This window comes from Artemia sp. Qi Xiang Cuo, chromosome 13 (genome assembly GCF_049724085.1).
Source record: "Artemia sp. Qi Xiang Cuo chromosome 13, ASM4972408v1, whole genome shotgun sequence".
Lineage (NCBI taxonomy): Eukaryota > Metazoa > Arthropoda > Branchiopoda > Anostraca > Artemiidae > Artemia > Artemia sp. Qi Xiang Cuo.
Genome location: NC_142806.1, coordinates 58254184 through 58260183, shown reverse-complemented (window position 1 = coordinate 58260183; position 6000 = coordinate 58254184).

The following is a 6000-nucleotide window of genomic DNA, read 5'->3' as shown; positions in this document are numbered from 1 at the left end:
ATTTTCTAAAGGTTTTATCTTCATACCCTTAGTATTTTTAAGACTCAGGTTTAAATATGGCCTCTTTTACAAATAATCAACCTTATATGTAAACAATGGGAATCTTATACAACGCTCAATACTTGCCCCAGGAGTTGTGGGGGTTTTGTCATCCCTTGAGGCACAGTTATTTGGCTTTTCCAGTGAATTCAACAAGATGGCTATTCTAGAGTTTGATCAAACGTCTTTGGGAAGATTGAAGATGGGAGGGGGACTGGTTGTCCTCCGAGCATTTTTCAATATCCCTTCAACATTCCGTGAAAGTTTAAAATTAATTCCCTCAGATTTTTTAAGACATTGCAGATACACATTTTTGAAAAAAAACAGGATGCGCTTAGCATCTTTTGATTTAGTTAAATATACCCCTCAACATTTGTCAAGTTTCACCTCAATACACATAGCCTGTTCAAATATACTCTTAATCAAACACTCTCCTTTTTCCTAACGATAAATCCTGTGATTAAAAAAAGGATATATTGTATAATTTACAACTCCTGCTCTGGGGCCTTAGGTGAGCATTGCGTCCCCGGAGGCGTGGCTACTAGACCTTTTGCCTGTTTTGAATAAAATGAGTTTTCAAAGTTTTGATTGGTGTTGAGCGAAAGGGCATCTAAAAGGTAAAGGGGGCCTTGTAGCCCTCCAATCGCTTTTCAACATACCCTGTAAGTTTCAACATAATATCCTCACCTGTTCGTTAGATATTACTGGTTCACCCTTTCGATAGTTAGCATGCACATAATATATTTTGATCGTGTTTAGATTCCTCTCCAAAGCTGTGGAGTGTTATGCTATCCCCACAGGCATAGTCATTTGACCTTTAAACAATTTTGAACAAAATGGGTATTTCAAAATTTTGATCAGATGTATTTGGAAAAAACGGCGAGGGACAGGGTGGAATCCCTACAATTTACTTTTTATGAAGTGCCTCTGAGAAAAAATATATAAACGAATTTAAATAAATTGAACCCTTATGGCTGTTTACTATTATCAACCCTATAGTATTGCCTCTGAACATGGGCGTACGTAGCTCCTTCTCTAGGGGAGGGGGCAGCCGATTATGTGATGAAGAGCAGGGGGCTGAAGCAGGGGGCAGTTTACAAAACCTTACATTGCCAGCAAGTTCTATCATACCTATGAAATCTTTATTAATAAGTAATCACCAAAAATCATAAATCATGAACGAACTTCAGCATTAATCTTCTTGGATTAGAACTAAATCTTTTTAAGACATTATGGATAATTGCTTCTTGTTTGACTTTTATTCTGTCATTCCAGCTGTTTATTTCCAGCCTTTTCAACCATCTACCTTTTATCAACAGCTTTTTTTTTAGCCATCTATCTTTTTTCAACTGCTTTTTCAACCATTTGCTTTTTCAGCCATATCTAGTGTAAATTTGAAGTTCTGAGGGGGGGGCATCTTCTCCCCTGCCTTTCTTCCGTACGTCCATGCCTCTGACTTACACAGGTGAGTAGAAATTTCAGTTCCGTTTCTAATAAACATCTGAAATTATTCAGGAGGTATATGGGGGGATAATGTGGGGGTGGGGGTTTCCCCAGGGGTATTTTTGGAGGTAAATTTCCACGGGGGAAATTTTTCAATGGGGGAGGAATATTCAGGTGGGTTGGGAATGCCTACCACCATTTCTGGCTGTTTTGGTACAAATGTCAATTTTTATGTGCCTTTGGAAAAATTACCATTTTTAAGTTTCTGCTTCTTTTAATCCTGGTTTTAATCTTGAAAGCTATCGTTCAATTACAAATGAAACAGATTTATGCGCCACTTTCATTCATCACGAAATGATACAGCTAAAATCAATTTAAATTTTTTTTTTCTGCTGAAGGGTTTTACACAGTCAAGAAATGCCATTTTCATGATCAGGCTTATTGCCCTTTAATCAGTTTTGACTTAAAAAAAACAGCACTAGAGCTTTCGATTTGCAGTCAAATGGCGTCCTTCTGAAGTTTCTACGACAACTCCTTCTATGAGAAGTGCCTTGGTAAAAAAAGAAGAAAATAAATGATACGTTGTTCTCTTTTCTCTCTACTTATGCAGCGCTATTGCATTTTATATAAGCAGCACTGTTTCGCTGCTTAAGATCTTCCTCAACACAACCTGAAAGTTTCAACTTAATACCATAAATCATTCCTGAAGCATTGCTGATACGCTTCTTGACATTCCGTATGTGCATAGTTAGTTTCGGTTTAGTTTAACCCATTCTTAACATTCCCCAATATTTTAGCCTTACTATAGCCTTATCTAGTCTTAACCTTAACTTAATCGACCGAAAGTTTCAGCTTGATATGGAACGGTAAGCCAGTCCATAGATATTGCTGATACGCTCTTTTGAAAATATGTATGCACATATTGTGTTTTAATTAACTCAACTTTCCCCTCAACATTTTAAAATTTTCGCCTCAACAACCTCAGCCTTGGTAGCACTCCATACAGAAGCAGAAGTTGTAGTTGAAGTAATAGTAGTAGTAGTAGTGGTGGTACTAGTAGTAGTAGGAGTGGTAGCGATAGTTTTAGCAGTAGTAATAGTGGAAGTAGTAGTAGTAGCAGTAGTAGCGTGTAAATATTGTTTTTTTGGTAAATGGATCATCCCGCTCATCATTTTCTGCTAGTTTGAAATTAATACACTCAGTCATTTTTAAGTTAAGTTCTTTTGACAACCTGTATGCACATAATGTGTTTTGCTTAGTTCAGCATTCCCTTTAACATTCTCTGAAAGGTTCACCTGGATGCCCTTCATCTTTTTGTGCACTATAAAGATCAAACACGCCCACCTTTCGCAATAACAAATACTATATGTAAGCAATGGAGGAATTGCGTAACCTTCAGTCCTTGACCCGAGGGCTGTGGGAGGGGGGGGGTTGAAATCCCCCCCAAAATAGTTAATGGACCTATTGACTATACTGAACAAAATGGCTATCTTAAATTTTGAATGTATGTGTTTGGGGAATTGATGAGTGTCGGAGGGGGGTAGACTCCCTCCAATCACTTTTGGCTCTTTGAAAGGGCACTACCCTCTTTACTTTGTCAGTTATATTGCTGATGATAATTCAGTCAAAGAAAGAATAACTATTTTTGAAGGCTATATTTACGAAAAAGCTTAGTTCAGCTCAAAATTTTCACGATTTTTCGCTGACATTTTGGTTTAATGTTAAAATATACAATAAAATAGCCTTATTCGCTTTGGATGATGCTCTTCCAAGGATTGTTTTTAGTTTTCTTATATTATCCAATATTCATAGCTACAAACAAATATTTTAATATCGATCCCAAGTAATAGTATTTCCAGAGATCTCCATGCGTCTTTTCTTTGGGAGAAGAATAAATCTCATTAGAATAAAATAAGAGCGATAGAATAACCACATCCTCTATTGTAAACAATAAATTGCAATTCTAGAAATAATTTCCCCACAAAAAGTCCAAATACTCACTCAAAATTTTCACTTTTTTTCGTGTTTCTCACTGTAATTTCGCCCAGAGTTGGAATACATTAATTTGTATATTGTAATCTAGCAATATATATTAATCCAAAGTTTCAATTCATAATTATCACTTTCATCGTCATTATTTAAACAAAAAATTCCATGAGCTACTTTTTTTTCGGTTAAAATTGAAAATTATTGGAATTCCGATGTCTATTTTCATCATTATCATGTTCATCATTGTCTCACACAGAAAAAAAAACAACGAAAACTTGTACTACTTTTCTTAAAACCTTAGAACTAGAAACTTTTACAAAAACCTTAGGTTTTTTAGAATAATTAATTAAAAAAAAACTTTTTACACAAAATACGTTTTTCAAAGAAAAGTAAAGAGCTGCATTGAAAAAAATGAGCAAAAATAAAATCAAATAATCTACCAAGCGTGAAACTACCAGAAATCAGCATCGATAAATAAATGAAACCCAAAACGAACAAAAATTGGGCTTTGAGCCCAACTTTTGTTAATTTCCACTCGTTTTGAGTTTGACTCGGTTATTTATTGTAATTTCTGTTCGTTTTGGGTTTCATTTATTTATCGATGCGGATTAGTGGTAGTTTTACGCTTGGTAGATTATTTGATTTTATTTTTGCTCATTTTTTGTTTAATGCAGTTCTCTACTTTTCTTTGAAAAAATTATTTTGTGGAAAAAGTTTTTTTTAAATTAATTTCTGTTCGTTTTATATTGACATAGTCTTTTCAGGGAAAAAGAAAATAATACTTTAAATCTTTTCGTTTTTTTAAGACTTTACAGTTTGGCCTGCTATTTGTATGCTGGAGAAAAATTTTCAGGAATTTTTAACAATATACACCATTTAAAAATATGGACACAAATAGTAGTGTTTAATTTAGCTTCATACCTCCTCTAGTTGACCTGAAATGGAAAACTTGATACCATTCGCTAAAAAATCTGTTAACTTTCTGTGATAGCTTAGATACACTTACGCTATTTTGATTTGGTTAAATTTTAAGAGCAGAAGTAGCCCCGAAAGTTTGAACATAATACTCTCAGTCGTTCTTGGGATACTGCTGAGATACCTTATTGGGAATTTACATTAACACAATGCATTTTGATTTAATCTTAAGGCAACATTTAGTTTTTAAACATAATGTGCAAATGGAAAGGTGGGCATGGGAGGGGGATTAGTTGCCCTCCAATCACTTTCGACTATTAAAATGGGCATCAGCCCTTTCTATTATCAATCGAATGAGCCCTTTTCGAAATTCCTACGACAACTCCTTCGTTACGAAGTGCCCTGGTCTAAACAACAACAACAACAAAAAAAGATACATTATACATACATCGATCTTTACTATAAAAATGTCAAGCCTTCCAATCCCTTTTGACTATTAAAAAGGGCACCAGGCCTTTCAATTTCCAATCGAATGAGCCCTTTTTTCAGTTTCTACGAAAACGCTTTCTAAAGACACCTTATATGCCCCCAGGGCATAAATTACAACCCTTACCCTAAAGTCTGTTAGGGTAGTTGTCATCCTCTAAGACCTAATTTCCAAAACTTTTAACTACGTTAATCTATCTCAAAATTTTGATTGGATGGGTTTGGGGAAATGGTGGGCGTGGAAGGGGTGCTAGTTGCTTTCCAATCACTTTCAACTATTAAAAAGGGCAAAGGGCACTCCAATTTCCAATCGAATGAGCTCTTTTCGAAGTTTCCACGACAACTCCTTCGATACGAAGTGTCCTGGTATGGAAAAAAATAATACATTGTGCCAACATTGTTCTTTACTTAGGCAGCGCGATTGCGCTGCCTCTGATAATCGAATGAACCCTTTTCGAAGTTTCTACGACAACTCCTTCGATACGAAGTGCCCTGGTATGGAAAAAAACAAAAAAAAAAAATATAAATAATACATTGTGCCAACATCGTTCTTTACTTAGGCAGTGCGATTGCGCTGCCTATGATAATATCACCCATTGTAAAGATAGATCGTTATTCTGAACGTACAACCCGTTTTCTTGTTCCTCGTATTGTCCCATGACCGTTTCATGATACGGCCGTTTCCTTAAGTTTAAGCTCTAGATTAGGTATTCGAAATTCTTACTTATAGGAATTAATATCAAATGGTTAATGGTAACAAACTGTAAGTAAGGAGCTAGTCGGCAAAATAACAACCAAAGCTCTTTTTGATAACAATATATACATAAAAAGGATTAGCTTTGAATGCTGATTTCAAATATATAAAACTCATTAAGCATAATACTACCTATCACAATCTACGAGCCTGACAATATTTTCAGCAAGGGGGAAACACCCCCAAAGGTCGAGGAATCTTAATAAAAATAGCACCTTGGGATTCAGCGTATAAGAGAACCCTGTTGTAGAGGTTTCAAGCTTCCATATGCAAAACGTGGATTTTTATTTTTTGCCAAAACAAAGCCACGAATGCATGTTTATTTGTTGCTGTCGTTTTTTTTAGAGGTGATCATATCGAACCAATAGTCCAAA